At 36.8% G+C, this 27,971-nt stretch overlaps 1 pseudogene; it reads right to left on the bottom strand.

Annotated features, from left to right (window-relative positions):
* Positions 1–25,193, bottom strand: part of LOC100979823 (piggyBac transposable element-derived protein 3-like) — a 44,154-nt pseudogene extending 18,961 nt beyond the window's left edge.
* Between the last annotated feature and the right edge of the window lie 2,778 nt (positions 25,194–27,971).

The raw sequence follows: 27,971 nt of genomic DNA, 5'->3' as shown, positions 1-27,971 counted from the left end.
GGGAATAGAATACAGCTATTTTAATGTTTATTTATTCATTTACTTATTTTAAAATTTTATGGTAGTCCACGTTTTATGGTTCAACTCAAATGCTGCCTCTTCTATGCAGCATTTCCTGGTCTAATATAATGAAGAGTTTCTTCTTCCCTGAGTTTTGCCATATTCCTTGGCCCCTGGCTTGTTAAATGAATCACTTTCTTTTTTGAATCATGATTGCGATCTAATTTTTTTTTTTCAGAAGTGGTTCAGATGCTGACATGTTAAGGCTGTTGTAAACAGCTTAAATTTTCAGTCATTTAAATTCTGCAACTTTGCCTTATTAACCCAGGTATTGGAAATAAGTACTGTGTCAATGTAACTAGGGTAAGGGATACTCAGATTTGGTAAAACATAATTTCTGGGTGTTTCTGTAAGAGGGTCTCCGGAAGACAGTAGCTTCTGAATCAGTAAACTGAGTAAAGAAGATCTATCCTTACCAATATGGGTGGGCCTCATCCAGTCCTTTGGGGGCCTGCCGGAATAGGACAATACGATAAGGAAAGGTATGTTGTTTCTTCCTGAGCTAGGAGGTCCACTTTCTTCTGCCCTTGAACATCAGAGCTCCTGGTTCTTGAGTTTTTGAACTCCAGCACTTGCAGCAGCACCCCCTCAATTTCATAGGCCTTTAGCCTCAGACTGAGATTTATGCCTTCAGCCTCCCTGGCTCTCAGGCCTTCAGACTCAGACTGAATTATGCCACCAACTTTCCTGGTGCTCCAGCTTGCAAACTGGTGGGGCTTCTTGGTGTTCATAATTTCAGAAACCAATTTCCATAATAAATTTATTACATATGTAATGGTTAATACTGAGTGTCAATTAGATTGGGTTGAAGAATGCAAAGTATTGTTCCTGGGTGTGTCTGTGAGAGCGTTGTCAAAGGAGATTAACATTACAGTCAGTGGACTGGGAGAGTCAGACCCACCCTTAATCTGTGTGGGCACTATCTAATCAGCTGCCAGTGCAGCTATGATAAAAGCAGGAAGAGGAACGTGAAAGGACTTGACTGGCTAGGTCTTCCGACCTTCCTCTTTCTCCTGTGCTGGATGCTTCCTGTCCTGGAACATCGGACTCCAGGTTCTTCAGCTTTTGGGCTCTCAGGCTTTACACCAGTGCTTTACCAGGAGCTCTTGGGCCTTCAGCCACAGACCAAAGGCTGCACTGTTGGCTTCCCCACTTTTGAGGTTTTAGGACTTGGTCTGGCTTCCTTGCTCCTCAGCTTGCAGATGGCCTATTGTGGGACTTCACCTTGTGATCGTGTGAGTCAAAACTCCTTAATAAATTCCCCTTCATATATACATCTATTAGTTCTGTCCCTCTAGAGAATCCTGAGTAATATGACACATAATATATTGTATATCTGTATAGGTCCTATTGGTTTCATTTCTCTAAGAACCCTGAGTAATACAGATGGACACATGACTAAGTATAATATGATATGGTCATGGCCCAGTATATGCTGTGAGAATGAATACAGTGGAAGTCAACCAGGTGTGGTCACGGTGGAGCAGGCTCAGAACAAAAATCTTGCCTGTCCTGCCTATATCATCCTTTCACTTGACAGATGGATAATCAGTGGTATAAAGGAGCTCTATTATTAATTAGATCATGTGTAATCAGATGAACCAGAAAGAGTCACGGGAATTTCAATATTGAAGGTGTTAGAGGTAGCTGGAATTCAAAATATTGTAAAGCCTAGAATATTCACTACATTGTTTTACATTCTCTTATTTTAAAATCACTTAATTTTATATATATATTTTTCTCTTTTTCCTCATTAGCCTTCTCAAGCTTCTTTTATCTTTTAGGCTTCTGTAATTAGCAGCTATAAATTACTTACATTTACATACTATCAACACTCTTGGTTAAAATAAATTATGAAGTGAAATATGGTATGTCTGCAGCTTACTATAAGCCAGTGGGTAAGGTACAATTTAAAGAAAAGTTATTTCCTTAAAATGTGAAACATAGACATTATGCTCGTAAAAGTGAACAATACTTTTAGATATCATGTTCATTCATTTAGTTTTTTTTAACTCTTAAGAATCATGAAATGTACAAATTCAGCAGAGGAATATTAATTTTAATATACAGGTCATTTTTAAAGGAAAATATTCTCCCTTTCTTGGATATAATTAGCAATGGAAAATTTAAAATATTTTTTTTTTTTTGAGACAGTCTTGCTCTGTCACCCAGGCTGGAGTGCAGTGGCTCGATCTCAGCTCACTGCAACCTCCGCCTCCCGGATTCAAGATGTGTGCCACCATGCCAGCTAATTTTTGTATTTTTAGTAGAGACAGGGTTTTTCCATGTTGGCCAGGATGGTCTCAAACTCTTGACCTCAGGTGATCCACTCGCCTTGGCCTCTCGAAGTACTGGGATTACAGGCGTGAGTCACCACACCCGACCTTAAAATACTTTTTAATACGTGACTAAAAGCATCAAACAAAATGGATAATGATTATATCAAAATGCCTAAGGTAATATTCTTACAAACATTGCTGATTCCTATTTTCCCATTCTTTCAGGATGTGAATTAAGGGTCAAGAAATAAAGAGAAAAAAGTGAAATATAGATAGGCAATAATAACAAAAATAATCAAGACTGTTGAAAACATTTGGAAAATAAGAATTGACTGATAAATGTACGGTAATTACACAAAGTTTGTCATTGAGGACTAACAAAGAGAGACAAGTCACCTAGTCTGTCAGCTTCATTCACATTATTTTTTCTATATTTTACACCCACTTGCTGTCATAAAACATCATTGTATAAATCCTTATTTGCTTTTCTACAGTAGTATCAAAACCCTATAATAATCATAAAACTCTGAAAAAGCTTTGTCATATTTCAATCATTCCTAGAATTTGGTTTCACTAGAACTGAGAAGTAAGTACCTTTTCAAGAAAAAAAAAATCAAGCTGCTAAAATTGGTAACTATAATTCTACATTTTAAAATATGATTTGAAAACCAGAAATTACAATTTTAAAATTTTAAAATAAAATTTGCTTCCTCTTTGATAAATTGAAGTGTTGGTGTCATTTTAAATATTTCTTTCCTCTCTACACACTGGGAATTGATTGTTCAATTCATGATTATTCGTAGTACATCTCTAGGCAACCTCATTAGTTCATGAAAGATCCTTTTTCTCCTCTTCAAATGTATTTGCAGTATTGCACTAAAACACTTCTTACTTTCTCTAGAAATTTTCTTTCATTATTTTTGACTTGGGAGATAAAGTTTATATGTGTTAGGCAAGGCAAAAACCCTTTTTTTTAATCTGCCTATTAGGAATTTTGTCTATAAATAGCTACTTATTTAGATGAAGGTGGATCTTTCACATTTGGTTATAGTATCACAGAAGATACTATTCCAAGATATTCAGTATTTCCAAGTTTGACAGTAATGACGATAGTTCTCACTGAATTTTTCCTCCCTAATTTGGTGGGCAGTAAGTAGGTATGTGCTATGGGACAAATTGTGTTTCTCCCCATAATTAATATACAGAAGGTATGAAATGCCTCAGAATGTGATTTTTTGGAGATAGGGCCTTTAAAGAGGCAGTTACATTCAAATAGGGCCCTTACAGTGAGCCTTAATCCAATAAGACTAATCCAACAGGGCAGATAAGAACATACAGAGACACGGTACATAGACACCGGAAAAAGATAGCTATTACAAGAGAGAGGCCTCAGAAGAAACAACCTTGCCAACACCTTGGTCTATTACTTTTATCCTCTAAAACTGTGAGAAAATAATTTTCCCTTTTTAAGCCATGTACTCTGTGGCAGCATAACAGACTTTGTTATGGCAGTCCTAAAAACCTAATCTACATAGGAAAGAGGAGGAAAATAGTCTCTGTGTTTAATTACCACTCCTAGATAAATTCAGCCTTGTATGTTATAGGGTCTACAAGATCATCCACGTTATGTCTTGTGGCTTTGCCTTTAATACCAAAACAATCAATTAATGTAGAAATTAGGCTTCCCCAAAAACACAGATTCAAGCAATTATGGTTCAAAATTGCATTGTTTATTTTTGTATTTAAATAACAAAACTTAAAATAGGAATATTTGATTAAATTTAGGTAATGTAAGTATTTACAGGCAATATATAGCAAGATTAATAATACAGTACATTTTTTACCTTTTATCTATTACCCTCTTCCATCACCCAATGGCTCCGTCCATGAAATATATAGTTTGAGCTAAATCCCACTCTGGAATAACATAGGCAATTTTGAATCCTGTTTTATGTTTCAATCAAATAAGGCAGGATCATTTTAAGTGGGCATTGCAAATTTCAGGCTTCACCTTCAATTAAAAGAACACAAGGAAAGGCTCTTTTCTCCTAACAGTCCAAAGCCTAGGACTGGAGGCATTTGGATTTCCTCCTGTACATCACTTGCCATTGCACATTATCTCCCAGCAACAGCTGGTGACACACAGACACTGTGCCTCTAGGAAAACTCTCTTTTCCCCCTTCCATCTGTTTCAGTCCATTTACTTCAGAAATAAAACACTGCTTTATCTACTGTGCTTACAACATCTTATCCACAATGTAATTTAAATCCCTTCAGTTAGAGGAAGCAGATTTTGCATTTTGAGGCTAGTTTTACTTAAAAAAAAAAAAAAGAAAGCTGAAGTTATAGGTCTTCACAACCAGATTATCACATGGAAACTTTTTATAGTAGGACAGGAAAATACACGACGCTTATGTTATCAAAAGAATATAAAGGTAATATGTAAATATGTTTGAAAATAAAATATACAGACTGTATTTCCGAGGTTGAATTTAAACCTAAGTGACTTTTATTTATTTTCACTACAGAACAGGAAGGATTTGCAATTTTATAAGGGCTGCTATATCAATGTCTCTATGCTCTACTGCTCTTTATTGGGAAGCAGCAACAAACATCAATGAAAGTAGAAGTAACCACAACTTCTGCTTCTTCACACCCTCACACCTGCTTTGAATGCCTAGACCATGACTATAGTAAGGTTTTTTTTTTTCTGTTTTTCTCTTTTTGAATTTGTGTGTGACCTCTTCTCCAATGTCTGAAAAAAATCACAGGCTCAGAAATCAAATGGCCAAAGTCTGAACAAAGACTACAATGTTACATATGAAATAAGCAAGTTATTTAACATATCTTTCTCTGTTTATCTAAAAAATAAGGTACCTATTTCATAGAGTTACTATGAAGATTAAATGATAGGTTTCATTTAAAGTGTTTAATACAGTGCCTGTCCCACTGTAAGGGATCAAATGTAAGCTAACATAAATGTTGCAGAAATAATAATATGAAAATAAAATATATTATTTTCCTTTGATTACTGTGATTCTTCCTCATTTTCAAGAAAAGAGAATGTCATTAGTCTTTTGAATCAATCTCTTTGTTTTTGGTTTGAGGAGATGAAAAAATACAAAATCTTACTCCCGATATTGACGTTGCAAGAGTTATACCATTTCTTCCTAAATACATTATTGCAACAAAGCTAATTCTCTTCAGCAGAACATAAAATCAATATTTATATTGATGTTTTCTAATGTACTAATTTATTTGTTACTTATTTAGTAGAATTTTTTATTTTAAAATAGTTTTTTTTTATGTTGTGATTTTTTTCTGTGTGTATTTCCAAGTGAACATTTTTCACCTTTGGACTGTAAAAGCAGAAATGCATGTTAACTTTATGCTTTTTTGTTTGTTGTTTCTCTGTTTATTATTATAAGATATAATAGGATATTTTTGTCATAAAACAATATATGAGTTTTAGGTTTTAAATTTAATTTTTAAATTTTAGGTTTTAAATTAGGTTTTAAAGCTAGGTTTTAAATTTTATTTATTAATTTCCAACTTGAATCAGCAGTAAATATGGCTTTACCCTTTGTTTCTCATAGACCATTATGAAAATTGTTATTCTGTTCCACTCTGGGACTGTCTACTTTTAAATCACCATGTGGAAATCTATTGTAGATCTCAAAATTAATTGTCCAAATGGAACTATTGATTTCACTTCTCCTCACAAAAGCCCCCAATTTGTTCATCCTCAACTCTCACACATCAATAGTGGCATTATCACTGAGCCAGTTGCTTAAGCAAAACACATGCTTTATCTTTCCGTTTTCTTCACACTTCACATCTGATCTCTCAGTAAGTCTTTAGGTAGTATATTTAAAATATGCAAAAATTTAAATTACTTGTCACTATCTCCATCTCCATAAGCCACCATCACTCTGTAAATGGTCTACTGTGATGGCATTCTATATTGTCAATGTGGGCTAGTTTGTTAGTCTTGACAGGAAGTTCATTAATTTTTATTATCTAAAAAAACATGTAAAACTTAGCTCATTATAATTCTCAGGTCAATCATGAAGTACAAAAGTATATGAGAAAATTGAAAGTCTCCTCCTCTTACCCTTGCCACTCTCCCCTTTATCTCTTTAGAAGTGACCATAGTTAACTGGTTAAAATGTGTATTATTCAGTCCTGTGCAATTACATGTGTAGTTCTTAAGTGCGGTTGATTTTCCACCTAGGGGACATTTTACAATACCTGAAGGCATTTTTGGTTGTTATTACTGCATGAGGTTGCTACTGACATATAGTAGGTAGGGGTCAGGAACACTGCTGAACTTCCACAATGCACAGGCAACCCTCACAGCAGAGACTTATTTGGACCAAAATATGAATAGTACTGAATTTGAAAAACCCTTCTTTTTTTTGTTTTGTTTTGTTTTTTGTTTTTTGTTTTTGTGTGTGTGTGCGTGGTGATGTTGGTGATGTTGCTTTTTCTTTAAACAATCTACTGTTTTAATACAATCACAGAGTTGTCCAATTATTCAATTTTAGATTACTTTTATCACTCAAACAAGAAACCCCACATCCATCATCAGTCATATCTCATTTGCCGTAATCCTCCCAGCCCTAGGCAACCATAATCTACATTCTGTCTCTACAGATCTATTTTGAACATTTCATATTAATGAAATTACACAATATGTGGTATTTTGTGACTGGGTTCTTTCACTTAGCATAATGTTTTCAAGGTTCATCAACATTTAGTATGCATCTTTACTTCATTTCTTTTCATTGCCAAATAATATTGCATTGCATTGATATCCTACATTTTATTAATATTTGTCTGTCAGTTGACGGAAATTTTGGTTGTTTCTATTCTTTGGCTATCACTAACAGAACTTCTATGGATATTTCTGAACAAGTTTCATGTGAATATGTTTTCATTTCTCTTAGTATAAACCTAAGAGTGCAGTTGCTGAATCATATGGAACTCTATATTTCACATTTTGAGGAACTATCAGACTATTTTCCAAAGTGGCTGCACCATTCTCACCACCAATGTATGAGTTCCATTTTCTCCACATCTTTGTCAACTCTTATTACATGATTATTATGATATTTTGATTATACCCATCAAAGCAATGAAAAGTGGTATATCACCGTGATTTTGATTTTCATTTCTCTAATGACTAATGGTTTTTACCATCTTTTTATGTGCTAATCATTTGTATATCCTCTTCGGAGAAATGTCTACTTAGATTCTTTTTTTTTTTTTGAGATGGAGTTTTGCTCTTGTTGCCCAGGCTGGAGTGCAATGGCGTGATCTCGGCTCATTGCAACCTCTGCCTCCTGGGTTCAAGCGATTCTCCTGCCTCAGCCTCCCAAATAGCTGGGATTACAGGCATGCGCCACCACATCCGGCTAATTTTTTATTTATTTTTATTTTTTAGTAGGGATGGGGTTTCCCCATGTTGGTCATACTGGTCTTGAACTCCCGACTTCAGGTAACCCGCCTGCCTTGGCCTCCCAAAGTGCTGGGATTACAGGCGTGAGCCTCCACGCCCAACCTACTTAGATTCTCTGTTATTTTTTTATTTGGATTGTTTGTTTTTTTATTATTAAGTTGAAGAATTATTTGTATTATATATATGAGTCCTTTATCCAATATATGATTTATAAATATCTTCTCCCATTCTATGCTATTTGTTTCCACTTTATTTATATTAATTTTTTAAAGCAAAAGAGTTTTAATTTTGACATACTTCAAGTTTTATATTTTATGTTTTGTGACCTACCTGAAGCTCATGAAGATATTCTCCCATATTTTCCTCTAGCAATTTTATAGTTTTATTTTAAATATTTAGGTTCATGTTCTGTTTTAAGTTAGTTTCTGTGTGTGATATGAGGAAAATATCCAACTATATTCAGTTAACTTTTTAAATTGATAAATTTGTGTATTTCTATGGTAAACAGTGTGGTGTTTTGGTATATGTATAAGTTGTGGAATGATTAAATCAAACTAATTGACATATCCCTCATTTCAAATACTTTTTTTGTAGTGAGTCCATTTAAAATCCATTGTCTTAGCAACTTCCAAGTATACAACACATTGTTAACTATAGTCATCATGCCGTATAGTAGACCTCCAGATTTCTTTTTCATGTGGATATCTAATGTCCAAGTGATGCAGGCAAACCCCAAAACTGGGGCTCAGCCTGGTAGAGTTTTTGGCTTCATACAGGAAAGAATTCAAGAGTGAGCAAACAGAGTAAAGTAAAAGCAAAACAACTTTATTAGAGCAACAGAGCACAGGAAAATGGCTGCTCCATAGAGCAGGGCTTCACCATAGGCAGAGTAGCACTCATGGACTGCTGGCTAGCTATATTTATAGCTATTCTTAATTATATGCTAAATAAGTTGCAGGTTATTCACAGATACTCTAGAACAAGGATGGGGTGTCCCCAGAACTGAGGGTTCCTCCCCTTTTAAACCATATATTGAAAATTCTGGACATTGCTATGGCACTTATAAACTGTCATGGTGCTGATGGGAGTGTCTTTTAGTTATTAATGCATTATAATTAACATATAATGAGCAGTGAGGGCAACTAGAAGGTTGCTTTTATCACCATGCTTGTTTTAGCTGGTTTGGGATAGTTTCTTTACCGCATCCTGTTTTGACCAGATCCTATTTTGATCAGCAGGGTTGTGATTGGTGCTCAGGAAAGAAGTTCTGCTAATCTCCTTCCCCACATGCATCACCTGTTGAAAAGACTATTCTTCCTCATTGATTTGTCTTGGCACTGTAGTCAAAAATCAAATAACTGTAGATGTTAGGGGTTTTTTTTTTTGACTGTCAATCCTATTGCTTTGGTCTATGTGTCTAGCCTTATGACATAATCACATAATGGATTGGTGTAGCTTTGTAGTAAGTATTGAATTTACATGTGTTAGTTCTCCAACATTGTTCTTCTTTTACAAGATTGGTTTCTCTATCCTCTCCATTATTAAAAATAAGATATTAAAATATCTGTTTGTTATCGTTATTTTTCTATTTTCCATTTCAATTTTTTCAGTTTTTATTTTGTGTATTTTGGGGACCTCTGTTAGGTGCATATGTGTTTATATTTTGTGTATCTTTCTGATGGATTAGCACTTCTTATTATGAAATGTCCCTGTAGATCTCTATTTTATTATAAAGTCTGTTTTACCTAATACAGGTATAAACACACCAGTTTTCTTGTGTTTGGTGTTTTCTAGCCTTTTATTTTATTTTATTTTATTTTATTTTATTTTATTTATTTATATTTTTTGAGATGGAGTCTTGCTATCACCTAGGCTGGAGGGCAGTGGCACAATCTCGGCTCACTGAAAGCTCCACCTCCCAGGTTCATGCCATTCTCCTGCCTCAGCCTCCGGCATAGCTGGAACTACAGGCACCCCCCACCACACCTGACTAATTTTTTTTTTATTTTTAGTAGAGATGGGGTTTCACTGCGGTAGCCAGGATGGTCTCGATCTCCTGACCTCACGATCCGCCTGCCGCAGACTCCCAAAGTGCTGGGATTACAGGCGTGAGCCACCACACCTGGCCTCTAGGCTATTTTTAACCAACTTGAATCTCTGATTCTAAAGTGAGTCACCTGTAGACTACATGTAGGTGGATTTTGTTTTTTTGTTTCTGTGTCCAGTTTTACAAACTCTGCATTTTAATTGGATTGTTTAATTCACTCATATTTAAATGTTATTATTGATGGAGTTGTATTAGCATATTACTATTTACTTTCTGTTTTCTATGTCTCATATGTTTTTGTTTCTATATTCCTATTTTATGGCTTTTTGGATTACCTTAATATTTCCTAGTGTAACATTTTAATTTCTTTTTTGATCTTTTAGTATATATATGTAAAATATGTATTTTTTAGCAGTTGTTCTGGAACTTACTATATATATTCTTACTCATCAGAATCAACTTTATATTTATACTAACTTAATTTCAATGAGATATGAAAAAGTTGGTCCTACATAGGTCTATGTTTTCTTTCCCATTAATGTGCTATTATTATTGTGTATATTGCATCTATATTTTACTAATCCAACAATACGTGTACAATTATTGCTTTATATATATATTTTGTTTTTCAAAAGAGAGAAGAGAGAAGAGCAATTATAGAGAGAGTACATTAATATGAAACTTTCTACTTACTATTTCTGGCTCTCTTAATTCATTTTTGTGTTTTAAGTTACAATTTAAACACAACTTCAGTTTTTTTTACTTACTCAACTTCAGCTTTGTTTCTACATACATTCTTTGTCCTAACTTTTCTCAACTATATTACATTTCTTTATGCTGTAGCTGTGCTGTAGTTTCAATGTCTGCTCCCAAAACTCATGTGAAATATTGTCTCCAATGTGGAAGTGTTGAAAGGTGGAGCTTTTTCTGCACCCATCCACAGTCAAATGTCTCAGGAATCAGGTAGGAGTTTGTGAAACCCTGGTAGAGCCTAAGACTTAGGAAGGTAGTTTTGAGAGAACAGATCAACACCAAAGTGGCTGATCTTCCCTACTGAGCTTGCTTACAGGTTCAAGACCAGAAACAGGAGAGTTCCCCAAGAGGCTTGGCTATAGCCCCACTTGGCCTTGAGCTTTTAAGCAAAGCCATCTGTCAAGGGGTCCACAAGGAATGATGCACATTAGTGCCTTGGTGGAAGGGCTTATTAGCCCATTGACATCAGTCTCAGCAGTGAACCTGAATGTTGTCCTGTGGTGCTTCTTCAGCTTTCCTTAGCTGAGTTCCTAACTCAGAGTCCCTCTCACAGGGACCCGGAGGGAGACTCACCCATATCTCCCAGTCTAAGATTCTAAGCCTTCCAGACAAGCTTGCCAACCTCCATCCCACAACAGATCCCAAGGAGGTCTAATCTCACCTCTGGTCCCTTTTGCTGCAACTGGAAACTATCCCATCTGTGTAGGGATGTGCTAACAGCCTCATACCTGTCTGGGACAATGTGACAGGCTCTCTAGCCTCTGTCCCATAGCAGATTCCAAGGGGGCCCAGTTTCAGTCTAGTCTCTCTCTTTGCAGTCAAGGAAATGTCCTATCTGTGTAGGAACTTGCTGGGTAATGCATACCACTCTTTGAAGAGACCAGGCTTTCAGCCTCTGTCCCACACCAGATCCCAGGCTCAACTCTAGGTCCCCTACTATAGTTGAGGAACTAGCTCATCTGTGTAGGAACCTACTGGGAGATGCATACCCATCTAAGCCAATGTGACAGGCATGCCAGTCTTCATTCCACAGCAGATCCTGAAGGGGCCTAGTCTCATCTCTGGCCCCTCCTGAGAAATACTCTGTATGTGCAGAGTAGGACCCATCCTGTTTGTGCAGAGACCTGCAGGGAAACATGTGCATCTGGGACACTGAGACAGCCTTTTGAATTCAGGTCCCTGGCCGGCATTCCTACACAGCCTTAGTACCCTCACTGGGCCTTCCCCAGGTCCATCAGGGCCAGAAAGCCATGTCAACCCTACAACCTTTGCAGCTCTCCTAGACTTGGGCTAAGAATGTCCTCTAATGCTAAGATAGATGCTGTAGATATAGGCTCAGGGCATACAACAGTCAGTTTAGAATTCCTAGATGCTCCTCTGAAGAAGGACAGGCACAATCAAAGTCAGATTGTAAAGACTAAAATACATACTTAATGGGCAGACATCATCACACTTCCAAATGGGCAGACATCATCACACTTCCAAAGGTATCAAGAACATACAGGAAAATAGGATGTAACCAAATGGACAAAATAAGGCACTAAAGACTGGCCCTATAGTGATGAAGATGTGTAATCTCTCATACAAAGAATACAAAATAGCTGTTTTAAAGAAGCCTGATGAACTTCAAGAAAACACAGATAGTTAATTCAAAAATTTGCCAGAGAAATTTTAACAAAGATATGAAAATTAAAAAAAGGAAATCCTGGACCTACTAAACACAATGAATGAAATAAAAAAAAATGCAATAGAGGGCATCAAGAGCAGGACTAATCAAACAGAAAAAAGAATCAGTAAACTTGAAGATGGACTATTTGAAAATGTACAATCAGAGGAGGAAAAAAGAAAAATAGTGAAAAATTAAACCAAGCTTATGGGTCCTATGGAACAACATCAACATGGCAAGTATCCAATTTATTGAAGTTAGAGAACTGAGAAAGACAAAGTGTAAGTAAGCTTATTCAAATGAATAATAACTTTAAACCTTTGAAAATCTGGAGAAATATATAAATATCTAGGTACATGAAGGCCAACATTCACCAATCCAATTCAACCCAAATAAGAATACTTCCAGAAATTATAATTGAATTCTCAAATGTCCAAGACAAAGAGAGGATCCTGAAAGCAACAAGGGAAAAGAAGCAAATAACATGTAAGAGAGATCCAATGCACCTGGTGGCAGACTTTGCAGGAGAAACCTTACACGCAAAGAGGAAGTGCAACAATGTATTCAGAATACTGAAGAAAAAAATTATATCAAGAACACTGTACCCAGCAAAGTTATTTTTCAGAAATGAAAGACAAATAAGGACTTTCCCAGAAATAGAAAAGCTAAGGGGATTTATTGCTACCAGACCTGTCATACAAGAAATGCTAATGAAAGCTATTCAAATTGAAAGAAAAGGAAGCTAATATGATTGTTACTCTAATATTTTAACTATTGTACTTAAACCACTTATATTGTTAGTAAGAAGACTAAAAGACAAAACTATTAAAAAAATAACAACTCGATAAAAGTTAAGTGATACAAAATGTAAATTGTGACATCAAAAATTCAAAATGTTGGTGGAGAAGGGAGTTAGTTTGCACAGGATTTTTAGAGAGTTGTTTGTTTGTTTTATTTTTTGTGTGATCACAGTACATTGGTATCAGTTTTAAATACTTGTAATTATAGAATGCTTTTGGTATGCTTCTTAGGTTACCACCACAAAGCAAAAATCTATAATAGGCACACTAATAATAAAAAGGAATAAATTAATGCATACTACCAGACAAAATTATTTAACCACAAAGGAAGACCATAAAATGAAAGAGAATAAGAGAAGAGTTACAAAACAACCCACAAAACAAGCAACAAATGAAAGTAGTAAGGCTTTAACTATCAATTATGACATTGAAGATAAATTGACTAAATTATCCAATTAAAAGTGGCTGAACGGATTAAAAAACAAGACCCGCGTATATGCTGCCTAGAAGAAACTCACTTCACGTGTAAAGACACACAGAAAGTGTGGGGATGGAAAAAATATTTCATAAAAATGAAAACCTGAAGAGAGCCAGGGTAACTGAGCTTATATCAGATAAGATAGATTTCAAGTCAAGAACTGTAAAAAGACCCATAGAAGGTTGTTATATCATGATAAGTGGGTCAATTCAGCAAGATATAACAATAGTAAACAAATAGGCACCCAAAACTGGAGCCCCCAGTTACATAAAACAAATATTAGATTTATTGGCAGGGATAGTCTACACTACAATAACGGTTAGGGATTTCAACACCCCATTTCTGGCAATGAACAGATCATCCAGGCAGAAAATCAACAAAGAAACATGAGAGTTAACTATACTCTAGAACAAATGGACCTAACATTTATAGAACACTCCATCCAACTGCTGCAGAATACATAGTCTTCTCATTAGCACTTAAAACGTTTTCAGGATAGACCATATGTTAGGCTCCAAAAACAACCTCAACAAATTCAGAAAAGTAAAAATTATACCAAGCATATTTTCTGACCAAAATGAAATGAAACTAGAAATCAATAACACAAGGAATTTTGGAAATTTTACCAATACATGGAAATTAAACACATATTCCTAAATGACCAATGTTCAATAAAGAAATTAAGAAGGAAATAAAGGGCCGGGCATGATGGCTCATGCCTGTAATCCCAGTACTTTGGGGGCTGAGGCAGGTGGATCACAAGGTCAAGAGATCGAGATGATCCTGGCCAACATGGTGAAACCCTGTCTCTACTAAAAATACAAAAATTAGTTGAGTGTGGTGGCACGTGCATGTAGTCCCAGCTACTCAGGAGGTTGAGGCAGGAGAATCACTTGAACCTGGGAGGCGGAGATTGCAGTGAGCCAAGATTGTGCCTCTGCACTCCAGCCTGGCAACAGGGTGAGACTCTGTCAAAAAAAAAAAAAAAAGAAGGAAAGAAAGAAAAAAAATTAAATGGAAATGGAAATGGAAAGAAAACATAGCAAAACCTATGGGGTACAGGAAAAGAGGTTCTAGTTGTCCATTCTCATGCTGCTATGAAAAAAATACCCAAGACTGGTTAATTTATAAAGGAAAGAGGTTTAATTAACTCACAGTTCCACTGGGCTGGGGAGGCTTCAGGAAACTTGGAATGATGGTGGAAGGGGAAGCAAACATGTACTTCTTCACATGGTGGCAGGAAGAAGAATGAGAGTCCAGCAAAGAGGAAAATCCTTTATGAAACCATCAGATCTCATGAAAACTAACTCAGTATCACAAGATCAGGATGGTGGAAACCACTCCCATGAAACAATTATCTCCACCTTGTCCTTCCCATGACATGGGGATTATGAGAACGAAAATTCAAGATGAGATTTGGGTAGGGACACAGCCAAACCATATCTTTCCACCCTCGCCCATCCTAAATCTCATTTCCTCACAATTCAAAACACAATCATGCCCTTCCAATAGTCCCCCAAAGTCTTAACTCATACCAGCATTAACTCAAAAGTCGAAGTCCAAAGTCTCATTTGAGACAACGCAAGTTCCCTTCCACCTATGAGCCTATAAACTCAAAAGCAAGTTGGTTACTTCCTAGATATAAAGGGGTTAAAGGCATTGGGTAAGTACATCCATTCCAAATGGGAGAAATTGGCCAAAACAAATGGGTTACAGGCACCATGCAAGTCCAAAATCCAATAGGGCAGTCATTAAACCTTAAAGTTCCAAAATGATCTCCTTTGACTCCGAGTCTCACATCCATGTTATGCTAATACAAGAGGTGAGCTTCCATGGCCTTGGTACACTCCACCCCTGTGGCTTTGCAGGGCACAGCCCTCTCCTGGCTGCTTTCACAGGCTGATATTGAGTGTCTGTGACTTTCCCAGGTGCACAGTGCAAGCTGTCAGTAAATCTACCACTCTGGGGTCTGGAAGACAGTGGCCCTCTTCTCACAGTTCCACTAGGCAGGCCCCACTATGGGCCTCTGTGTGGGGGCTCCAACCCCACATTTCCCTTTTGCACTGTCCTAGCAGAGGTTCTCTATGAGGGCCCCATCCCTGCAGCAAAGTTCTGCCTGGACATCCAGGCTTTTCCACACATCCTCTAAAGTCCAAGTCGAGTTTCACAAACCTCAATGCTTGATTTCTATGCATTTGCAAGACCAACACCATGTGGAAGCTGCCAAGGCTTGGGGCTTGCCCAATCTGAAACAACAACCTGAGCTGTACCTTGGCCTCTTTTTGGTATGGCTAGAGCAGCTGGAATGCAGGACATCAAGCCCTGGGGCTGCACACAGCAGCCCTGGACCCAGCCCAGGAAACCATTTTTCCTTCCTAGGCCTCCTGGCTTGTGATGGGAAGGGCTGTTGTGAAGGTCTCTGACATGCTCTGGAGATATTCTCTGCCATTGTCTTGGTGATTAACATTTAGCTCCTTGTCACTTATGCAAATTTCTGCAGCAGGCATAAATTTCTCACCAGAAAGTGGGTTTTTCTTTTCTATCACATCATCAGGTTGCAAATTTTTCAAACTTTTATGGTCTGCTTCCCCTTGAACATTTTGCCACTTAGAAATTTCCTCTACCAGAAACTCTGAATTATCTCTCTCAGGTTCAAAGTTTCAAAGATCTCTAGGGCAGGGGCAAAATATTGCCAGTCTATTTGCATAGCAAGAGTAACCTTTACTCCAGTTCCCAAAAAGTTCTTCATCTCCATCTGAGACCATCTCAACCTGAACTTCATTGTCCATATCATTATCAACATTTTTGTCAAAGCCATTCAACAAGTCTCTAGGAAGTTCCAACCTTTCCCACATTTTCCTGTCTTCTTCTGAGCCCTCCAAACTGTTCCAACATCTGCCTGTTACAGAGTTCCAAAGTTGTTTCTACATTTTTGAGTATCTTTACAGCAATATCCCACTCTCTGTTGTACCAATTTACTGTATTAGTCCATTCTCATGCTGCTGTGAAGAAATACCAGAGACTGGGTAATTTATAAAGGAAAGGGGGTTAATTGACTCACAGTTCCACAGGGCTGGAGAAGCCTCAGGAAACTTACAGTCATGGCAGAAGAGGAAGCAAATATGTCCTTCTTCACAGGCAGCAGGAAGGAGAAGAATAACAGCCCAGCAAAGGGCAAAGCCCCTCATAAAACCATCAGATCTCATGAGAACTAACTCACTATCATGAAAACAGGATGGGAGAAACAGCTCCCATGATTTAGTTATCTTTACCTGGTCCCTCCCATGACATATGGGGATTATAGGAACTACAATTCAAGATGAGATTTGGGTGGGGACACAGCCAAACTGTATCAGAGGTACTAAGAGGAAAGTTTATAGCAATAAAACATAGAAAAAGTCTAAACATACAATCTAACAATACATCTCAAGAAACTATAAAAGCAAAAACACCCAAAAATAGTAGAATAAAAGAAATCATAAAGATCAGAGCAGAGATAAAAAGTGAGACTAAACAACATACAGATAAACAAAAGGAAAAGTTGGCTTTTTTCAAAAGATAAACAAAATCGTCAAACATTTAGCTAGAATAATAAAAAAGAGAGGACCCAAATAAAATCAGAGATAAAAAGGGAAATATTACAATTGATACCACAGAAATACAAAGAATCATTAGATTCTATTATGAACAACTATATAACAACAAATTGGAAAACCTAGAGGAAATGAATGAATTCCTGGATGTACACAATCTTCCAAGACTGAACCATGAAGAAATAAAAAACTTAAAGAGACCAGTGACAAGTAGTAAGATCAAAGCAGTAATAAAATGTCTTCCATCAAATAAAATCTAAGGAACTTAATGGATTCTCTGCTAAATTCTACCATGTGATCCACCAATCCCACTGCTGGCTATATATCTACAGGAAAGAAAATCGATGAATCAAAGAGATATCTGCATTCTTATGTTTATGAGTGCTCTATTCACAGGGTGCTGATTGGTGTGTTTACAATCCTTTAGCTAGACATAAAGGTTCTCCAAGTCACCACCCAACTCAGGAGCCCAGCTGGCTTCGCCTAGTGGATCCCGTGCCAGGGCCGCAGGCAGAGCTGCCCACCAGTCCCAAGCCATGTGTCCGCACTCCTCAGCCCTTGGGCAGTTGATGGGACCGGGACCGGGCACCGCGGAGCAGGGGGCAGTGCTCATCGGGGAGGCTCAGGCCACGCAGGAGTCCACAGCAGGGAGGAGGCTCTGGCATGGTGGGCTGCAGGTCCTGAGCCCTGCCCCATGGGGAGGCAGCTGAGGCCCAGCGTGGATTCAAGTGCAGCCCCGGTGGGCCGGCACTGCTGGGGGACCCGGCGTACCCTCCGCAGCTGCTGTCCCAGGGTGCTAAGCCCCTCACTGCCTGGGCTGTCGGCACCGGCCGGCCGCTCCAAGTCTGGGGCGCAATGAGCTCACGCCCACCTGGAACTCACGCTGGTCCACAAGCACCACGTGTAGCCCCGGTTCCCGCCAGCACCTCTCCCTTGACACCTCCCTGCAAGCAAAGGGAGCCAGCTCCAGCCTCAGCCAGCCCAGAGAGGGGCTCCCACAGTCCAGATGCAGGCTGAAGGGCTCCTCAAGTGTGGCCAGAGTGGGCACCGAGGCTGAGGAGGCGCCGAGAGTGAGCAAGGGCTGCCTGCATGCTGTCACCTCTCTATCATGTTAAGTGAAATAAGCCAGACACAAAAAGACACACATCACATGTTCTCACTTATTTGTGGAATCTCAAAACCAAATCAATTGAACTCATGGACATAGAGAGTAGAAGGATGATTACCAGAGGTTAGGAAAGTAGTGGAGGGTTGGGTAAAAGGTGGAAATCATTAATGGTTACAAAAAATTAGAAAGAATGAATAAGACTATTTGATGATAGCACAATAGGTAGACTATATCAATAATAACTTAATTGTATATTTAAAATAAGTTAAAGAATGTAATTGGACTATTTGTAACTCAAAAAATAAATGCTTGAGGGGATGGATATCCCATTTTCCATGATATGCTTATTTCATGTTGTATACATGTATCAAAATATGTCAAAATATCTCATGTACCCCATAAATATACACACCTACTATGTACTCATAAAAACATAAAAAAATAAAAAAATTAAAAATAAATAAGGTAGAAACTTTGTGAGATAATGACACTATAGTAGTAGTATTATTAATGATACTTACTAAAATAGTTAGCTTAATAGAGGATTTGATCATATTTTTCAACAGCAACCAGGATCAGAATAGAAAAAAAAATATGTCAGTGGTAGGCAAGAAGCTGAGGGAATGTATGGCCTCTATTTTCTCTGTGAGGTAAGAGTATTGAGAATGATGGAGTGCTGGAGTTTGGGCCTCCAGGCATCTCTAAAGAAGTGAACTAGCCATTGTGCAAAATATGAAAGAGTACAGATGGAACGCATGCAAAATCCTTCCTCATCAGTAATAAGGTTTTAGTAAAAGTTTCTAACATTACCTATGTGATGACCCTTATGAGCGTTGTGTGATTTCCTCAAGACGTGCTCAGCAGCTCAGCTGTAGAAGACAAGAGAATGTATTGTACTGGTGAGTTTTCCAGGTGAGTACTAAAGAAGGAAAAGGAAGCAATTGAAAACCCTCTCTCATCATACATATCTTTTTCCTAAGGGATGTACAGTTTAAAAGAGAGAATCCAAATCACTTATTTGCAACCTGCTATGGGGTACTAATACATAATTTCTACTGAGAAGGCATCAGATAGAAGTCTTTAGAAAAGAGTAGGAGTGATCTGCCCTTTAAGGCAGATCCAGGTATCTGGTAGATGATGAAAGGCAGAGTCTCCTGGTGGTGGATGACTTGTGCCTTCAGCCCAGGTCTGGAGTTGATTTGAGGTGGAATGCAACCCCATCTAAGCCCTTAAGCAAAATAGACATGAAAGGAGAGCAAAAGAAGAGTAGTTAGCTTATTTATAGCAATTATTAAGAACACATGTACCTAGGCCAAGTGAAGATGAGAAAAATGAAGTTTCCTATAGCCACTTTGGCAGGAATAGGAGAAAGCATCATTGTATCCTTTTGGCCTATTTTAGAGGCACAGAGCTCTTTTCACCTGTATTGTCAATTGTTCTGCCAATGGGATTTCACTTTGCCTTTTAAAAACATCTCCTTTTTGTTTTCTTTCTCCTCCAGCATATAAAACACTGTTATTTTTCATCCTAACTCTTAACTTCAACTAGTAGCAATATGCTTATAATTCCTAAAAATTCCAATCTTAATATCTTCAGGACTCCAGTTTTAAATTTACTCTACCTGGCCGGGCATGATGGCTCACTGCTGTAATTCCAGCACTTTGGGAGGCCAAGGCAGGTGGATCACATGGTCAGGAGTTCGAGACCAGCCTGGTCAATATGGTGAAACCCTGTCTCTACTAAAAATACAAAAATTAGCCGGGTGTGGTGGCAGGCTCCTGTAATCCCAGCTACTCTGGAGGCTGAGGCAGAAGAATCACTTGAACCCAGGAGGCGGAGGTTGCAGTGAGCCGATATTGCACCACTGCACTCCAGCCTGGGCAACAGAGCGAGATTCCATCTCAAAAACAATAAAAATAAATATATTTACTCTACCAGAGTATCACATGTATTTATTCAAACTCAGAATATTTCAACTGAACATACATTCTCAAATGTGTCCCTTCTCCTGTTTTCTTATTTTGTGGTCCATAGAAATGAATCACTATCCATCTAGTCATTCAAACTTGAAGCCTGGAAGTCCTAATTTCTCCTTTCTCTCTCCCAATTTCCAATTGACAACAAACTATCCATCTTTCATTTCCATTACTACTTCTACAGCCGCCTTGCCACTACAAAGGGAGGCATTCATCTTTGCCCAGGGCCTCTATTCTTTCCTCCATTCCTTCTCTCCCTAAGCGCAAAACAGATTATTCTAAGTGTTTAGTAGCTCACAATGCCCAGAACGAGAAATTTGAAATTCTTTAGCATGGTCCTTCACTATTCACTCCCTGAGCACTTTTCAAGATTTTCTACCAGATTATTGAACAAAACATTACTGGTTTTGCCTGAAGTGAGAACAAAACAGATGCAAAGAACAAAACAGGAAAAATTCCTGTATTCATAGAGTTTACATTCTAATGGCAGAGCAAAGAAAGGTATTAAATAATAATAATAGGCTGGGCACAGTGGCTCATGCCTGTAATTCCAACACTTTGGGAGGCAGAGCAGGGTGGATCACCTGAGGTCAGGAGTTCCAGACCAGCCTGGCCAACATGGTGAAACCCCGTGTCTGCTAAAGATACCAAAAATTAGCCGGGCATGGTGGCACACGACTGTAATCCCAGCTACTAGGGAGGCTGAGGCGAGAGAATCACTTGAACCTAGAGGGTGGAGGCTGCAGTGAGCTGAGATCATACCACTGCACTCTAGCCTGGGTGACAGAGCGAGACCCTGTCTCAAAAAAAAAAAAAAACATTAATAATAGCAATAATTGCTATGCAGAACAGTGTGCAAGTTTAGGGGAACTTAGTCTAAGTTACAGAAGGGACTGCAATTTTAATAGTGTGGGCAGACATGGTATCAGCAATGATTTTTCTAAGGACTGGAAGTACATGTAAATTCTAACTCATAGTTTCCCTTATCTTCCACTATTTTTCCACAGTACCTCTTATCTTCCTCTATATGTATATTACATATTTATTATGATTATCTCCCCCACAACTAAATGAGAAGCTTCACAAAATCTGGATATTTGTCTTAGTCATTGATTCCTAGTTCTGGGAATAATGCCCAGCCCATAGTGGTGTCTGAATAAAAATTTGAAGACTGTATGTATCTCATTAAATGGAACTTCAGCCACTGTTGAAATCTTTCCAGGCAATAACCAGATTTGCATATTGTGACATAAAAGCTTGTTATATAATCTGCTGTGAAAAAAATTAAAACATATTCTTGGCTCCGTATATCAGAGTCTCACAAGTTAACACCAATGTGGAGAGCCTAAAGCAACAGCAGCTGGAACAACATATGCATCTTTGCTCTCTGCAGTTCAGAAGAATAGAAACACTACAGAAGCAGAAATGAGAGCAATAAAGATTATACAAATATCCTGGCAGCATAATTTTCTTTATTTTGTAATGAACACTTGAATCATGGCTATCATTCTAAATATCAGAGGTCTGAACATTTAATTTTGTAAAGTGATTCTAATTGGCTCGAATGTTAAAACAATTTCAAGACCAAATATCTGAATTCCGTTTAAGTCTTCGTAAGCATATTTCTGAAATACCTTTTCCTCTTTTAATGATATTGAAGCTATTGGTTGTTAATGGCATGCTAGACATATTTCATATTTAATCTTAATGAAATTTCTGCAAGTTACATATACTTATTTCTATTTTGAAAAAAAAAGGAGAGAAAAGATAAATAGCTTGCCTCTACTTACATAGTAAATGGTATAGTGGGACTTTGAAGCTGCATCTGCCAGCATTCAAACCTCATGCTTTTAGTCATTATTTTATATATTTACTTTCAAATTGCAAAAGGAAGAGTAGCATATGAAAATTATTTATTATATAGGATTGCTTCCTACTTAGTTTTTTTAAAATATAGAAAGTAATGTGATTGTGTTTATGAGAAAAATTGGCTTCTTTAAATTCTATAATTTTCCAAAAATTAAGAGCAACTTAACTTTTTATAACAAATTGGAAGAAACTGAATTTAAATGTTAAAAAATTCTAGATTTTAAAATTTATTTTATTTTATTTTATTTTTTGAGATGAAGTTTCAGTCTTGTTGCCCAGGCTAGAGTGCAATGGTACATTCTCTGCTCACTGCAACCTCCTCCTCTTGGGTTCAACCGATTCTCCTGCCTCAGCCTCCCAAGTAGGTGGGATTACAGGCACCCGCCACCATGCCCGGATAATTTTTTTGTATTTTTTTTTTTTTTTTAGTAGAGATGGGGTTTCACCATGTTGGCCAGGCTGGTCTTGAACTCCTGACCTCAGGTGATCTTCCCACTTCGGACTCCCAAAGTGTGGAAATTACAGGCATGAGCCACCGCGCCTGGCTTTTATTTCTTTTTACTTTGTTTTATTTTATAATTAAAGAATGCATGCTAATTATAAAATTTTAATGGTAAATTTTAAAATGCAAAAATAAAATTATCAAATATAACAACATCTAGAGACAACTACTGTCACTATTTGGTGGGAAATGCCTCCAGTATCTTTCTCTGCCTGTGCAGAAATATATCCACATAGACACCATTGTAAATATAGCTGTATATCTGAACTTTTAAAATGAAAGTTGTATTTGTTTAATTTCTCTTTCTTTTGTCACATTCATACATATCAAATGGTTAACAGGGAAAAATTTAGAAATTCTATTCTTGAAATGATTCTTCCCTAAAGGTTTTATTTTCCCCTCGATGAGTGCCACAGTCACTTTTCCAAACTTGTTTCCTTTCATATGAGGAAAAGCTCATAAATAGGCTGGTCAGAGAAGGCAAAAATCCTCAGCTGTGACTTCTATTGAATGTACCAAATGCTCCTGAATGTATCAATGATGGGATCCAACTTGGCATTGGTGAAGCTGGCTCATGTCCAGGATAATGTGTTGCACACTTGCTAACAGAGTGGTCAATAAGCAGGGGTTAAAATAAAAAAAATCATGTGGTTGACTGAGAAAAAATTGAACTTTTATTAATTGCATTCATCCACACATAGGGAGTGTAATAATTTGGCTTTCTGCTATTTACAGGCAATTATATATTGACTGATTGATCCTATCAAGTCTTCTTAATGGAGAATTCAGACTGTCCTTTCTAGTTAATGTTTATTTCTATGTTTTTACCTAATTTAGAAGAACAATTTTAATAAATAAATCTGCATGAGCATGTCACATGTTTTTACCTTGTAAACTTTTGGATCAAGTTCTCTCTAAGACTTATCTCGGTTATATGATCATGCTACAAATAGACAGAAAAATATGTTTGTCCACTATGAAGACTGATATGCTCATAAGTGTTTAACTTTTGATTCTTTGAGGGAAAATAAGCCCAGCTTGTAGCATTTGCCAATTCTCTTGTTGTAAATGCTACCACCATGGTACATGTCATGCTATAAAGTGATGTCACTTAAGACAAAAATGGAAAGAGATGCACAGCAATATAGTTATAAAGTATGTTATAAAGTATATTAGATATACAATATAGTTATAAATTATGTTATAAAGTATATTAGACCATTCACAACCTGAGGATCAGAGATGGTATAATGTAATATGATGATTTGGAAGTAATGAATTTTGAATGTTTATTATATTTGTTTGTAGTAGAATTCATTTAATTTTAAGTTTATACAATTTAATTGTTCAATAATGTCTCTCATCTTTCCTGAAAATTGAGCGATTCAATTGCGTGAGCTGGTAGGGACCAGCTTCACTGCTCCACTGTATTATATTTGTTTGTAACTTCACCCAAGATCTTGGTTTTATAGCAAATCAATTCAAATCTACTTACTGGATTACTATGATATGCTAAGTGCTGTGTGGAATACTGCAACCATTAGGCTGAGTGTAAATTCAGGAAAATCAGGAGACACAGAAGAGTAACTCAATTGTTCTCTGTAACCCACTGTGTATTGCTAAAAGGACTACAGAGTTGTTTAAAATTTTTCTCTTAACATAATTGCTCTATTTTCTCAGTGATTTATTTCCCAAATCCTAGTTTTGAAATAATAAAAACTTGTCTAAACTCAACCTTGTCTCTAGAACAAAATTAGTAAATACTTTTGTTTCTGTACTGATTTATTATTCGAGAAATCACACATTTTACTGATGTTTATAATGTGATATTTCTGTTTAACTTATATTTTATAATCACATCCTCACCATACTTTTAAATAAAAATAAATAAAGGTAATAGTTTGTATTGAGGCCAGTCCTAGGACCAAAAGCATTAATATCAAAATCATTATTAGCAATTAATGAGTAATTAAATTAACAACATGAAATCATCATCGAAAAGAAATGATGTTCAGTATGCCACATTTATTAAAGTAGCAAAGTGGATAAAACACTTGTAAAAATATTCATCAGAAAGCATTGTAACTAAAATATATTAATTACTAAATTGGCAGCCATTGTGAATCTCAATATATTTGGTAACTATTTCATACAAATTATGTGATACTTTATAAATATGTGAAAAGAAAAAAATACAGCTTTATGATCTGCTTGACTCTCTTTCCCACAGAGTTGCTTCTTTAATAAGTAAAGTAGTAAGCAACTGCTAGGTGTCAGACTCTGGGCTGACTTCCGTGAATCAAAAATCTCCTTTTTCAAGGGATGGGACTTGATCCCCACTTTTAGGGGATCCCAACTTGCAGGCCACAAGATCCCCACTTGTAGGTTCAACTCAAGGCATACTTTGAAGCCAATTCTGCTCCACCAAGGAAAACGAAGATTTCGAGACCAGCAGATAGTCAGAGATTTAGCATGATTCTCTTGTGTTCTCATGTCCAGTTGCAGAACTGGGACTTCTGAATTTCTACTCTGCTCCAATTCCTGCCGTGTATCCCTCTTCTGGTGGTCTCTGTCTTCTCCCTTAAGTCTGAATCTTGTCATGATTTTCTCTTTGGTAACTTTATGACTTCAGGTCTGATTTTCTCTCTAACAAGTCCTTACTGCTCTTGGTGGTCTGATTATCAGAACTTTTTTCTATCCATTTATTTAATATTTATTTAGTATCTTCAGTACCAAGGATTCTTCTAAACACTAATTACACATTAGTGAGTAAAATATACCATAATATTTGCCTTCCTCAGGTCAGGCTTTTTCCCTTTGCAACCAAGATTGCTTAACAATAAGTATTATTGTAGGTTAAGTAGAAATTATAATAGTACTTGGATGCACATATATGTAATAACTAGGAAATCTTTGTACTGCTTGTTCATGTTCAATTATATATTGATTCATAGTGATTTTAAAGAGATTGGGTTCACATATAGAAGAATGCCACTAGGTTGATAAACACTAATTTCATATTTATTAAACTTAAATTCAGACTTCCATTTTATTCAGCACTAATGTGTTAATAGAATCATTAGTTTGGTAGTCATTTTGACAATAGGACCAGCAGTAGCATACATTTTGGAATTTTTGCCACTGATTGTATTTGATCACATGAAGACAAATAATTCTTTAGAGAAAATTTTAAGAACCTCTACTAACCTCATATAAAATAAATGATGTCTAATTTTCTTCAGTGGACTGTAACATATGCTCTAGGTCATTGATTAGCAACCAGGCTAAACCCATGTGTCAAATCTGATACCTGGCATACTTTGGTATGGCCCTTACACTAAAAATTGTTTTCATATTTTTACAAATTTTTAACAAAATTCGAAGAAGAATATATGATTGAGACCACACATAGCATGCAAAACCGAGATATTTACTCTCTAACCCTTTAAAAAAAAGATTTGCTGACTTCTAACAGAAACTTTGAAAAATACTTACTCAACAATTCAGATATCTTATACAATTGACCCTTAAACAATGTTGGGGGTTAGGGGTGCTGGGCACCATGCAGTTGAAAATCCATGTATAACTTTCGATCACCCAAACACTTAACTACTAATTGCCTGCAGTTGGCCAGAAGTGTTACTGATAACATAAATTTGATTAACATATATTTTTTGTGTTATATGTATTATATACTGTGTTCTTACAATAAAGAAAGCTAGAGAAAAGAACATGTTATTAAGAAAATCATAAGGTAGAAAAATGTATTTATTATTTATTAAGTGGAAGTGAATCATCACAAAGGTCTTCATCTTTATCATCTTCACATTGAGTAGGCCGAGGAGAAGGAGAAAGAGAAATGATTGGCCTTGCTCTCAGGGGTGGCAGAAGTGAAATAAAATTCACATATAAGTGGACCCATGCTATTCAAATCCGTGGTGTTCAGGGTCAGTTGTATTAGTGTGTGTCTAGATGTTAACAAATGCAGATTTATTAAAAATAGAAAAATGGGACAGGCATGGTGGCTCACTGACTAATTAATCCCCAAATTTTGGGAGGCTGAAGTGGGCGCATCACTTGAGGCCAGGAGTTTGAGACCAGCCTGGCCAACATGGCGAAACCCCATCTCTACTAAAAATACACAAATTAGGCAAGTGTGGTGGTGCACACCTGTAATCCCAGCTACTTGGGAGGCTGAGGCATGAGAATTGCTTAAACCCTGGAGGGGGAGGTTGTAGTGAGTGGAGATCACACCACTGCACTCTAGCCTGAGTGAAAGAGTGAGAGAGTGAGAGAAAGAAGGGAGGGAGGGATGGAGAGAGGGAGGAAAGAAGGAAGGAAGGAAAGAAAGAAGGAAGATAGGGAGGGAGGGAAGGAGGGAGGGAGGAAGGAAGGAAGGAGAAAGAAAAAAAAGAAAAAGAAAGAAAGAAAGAAAGAATGGTTTCCTTGTCTTCCTTACTAATGTTTGCTTATATATTAAAATTCTTACTCTGACATCGGTACATTTCTGTAGGTAGCCAAACAACAGACTTATGAACACAAAGAACATAATATATCTTCTAAGTTTTTGAGGAATTATTTTAATTGTTGTTTTTTTTCTCAGAAAATTGTAGCATGATAACTCAATCCAAAGAGAGGTTATTAATTAAACCATGTTATTTCTTTTATCTTTGTTGCTATAATATTAATAGTTTAAGTGTTTTAATGAATATTTCATTTATTTCTATGGCTCACAGAATGTGCCTAAGAGCCTAGAGATTCATTAATAATGGAAGGGACTCCTTTGGTTTTGTTGAGCTTCCTACAGCAACCTGGCAAATGTGTAATACAACATATGGGTTTCACCACAAGCATTTAAATTCAAACTACTCTATTTTCTGACACAGCCAGAAGTAGTAAAGAATTCCAAAATTCTAGAGACCTTGATGGAAAACACACTGTCTTGAGTTTACTAAAACACACATCTTCACATTTATTACAAACATGCATAACCACTATCAATTGCTGTTCAACATGGTTTGCCGTAAAGGAAGCCATATGTAGTAAATCTTAGAGTTGTTCTTTACTAAAATAGAAAAAAATCTATGTAATATCTCTGGTCCCCAGTCTTGGAGCCAAATGCCAATATGCATGTTTCCTTCATTAGTAAAAATGTAGCCTATCAGTAACTTTGCAGTCTAGGGTTGTTGTGAAAATCATATGCAGTAACGTCCTGATTTTAACAATTATACTATAGTTATTAAATATAAGAAAATGTGTGCATGAGATTGTCTGTAAGATAATTATATTGTTTTTATGAAAGAATACTGGAGTATTTAGAGGTGAAGGGGTGTCATGTCTGTTTCTTACTCTGAAACATTTCTGAAAAAAGTATAAATA

The sequence above is a fragment of the Pan paniscus genome, chromosome 3, assembly GCF_029289425.2.
Source record: "Pan paniscus chromosome 3, NHGRI_mPanPan1-v2.0_pri, whole genome shotgun sequence".
NCBI classification, from domain to species: Eukaryota; Metazoa; Chordata; class Mammalia; order Primates; family Hominidae; genus Pan; species Pan paniscus.
The sequence above is the reverse complement of the archived record's forward strand: the minus strand, read 5'-3'. Positions and strand labels throughout refer to the sequence as shown.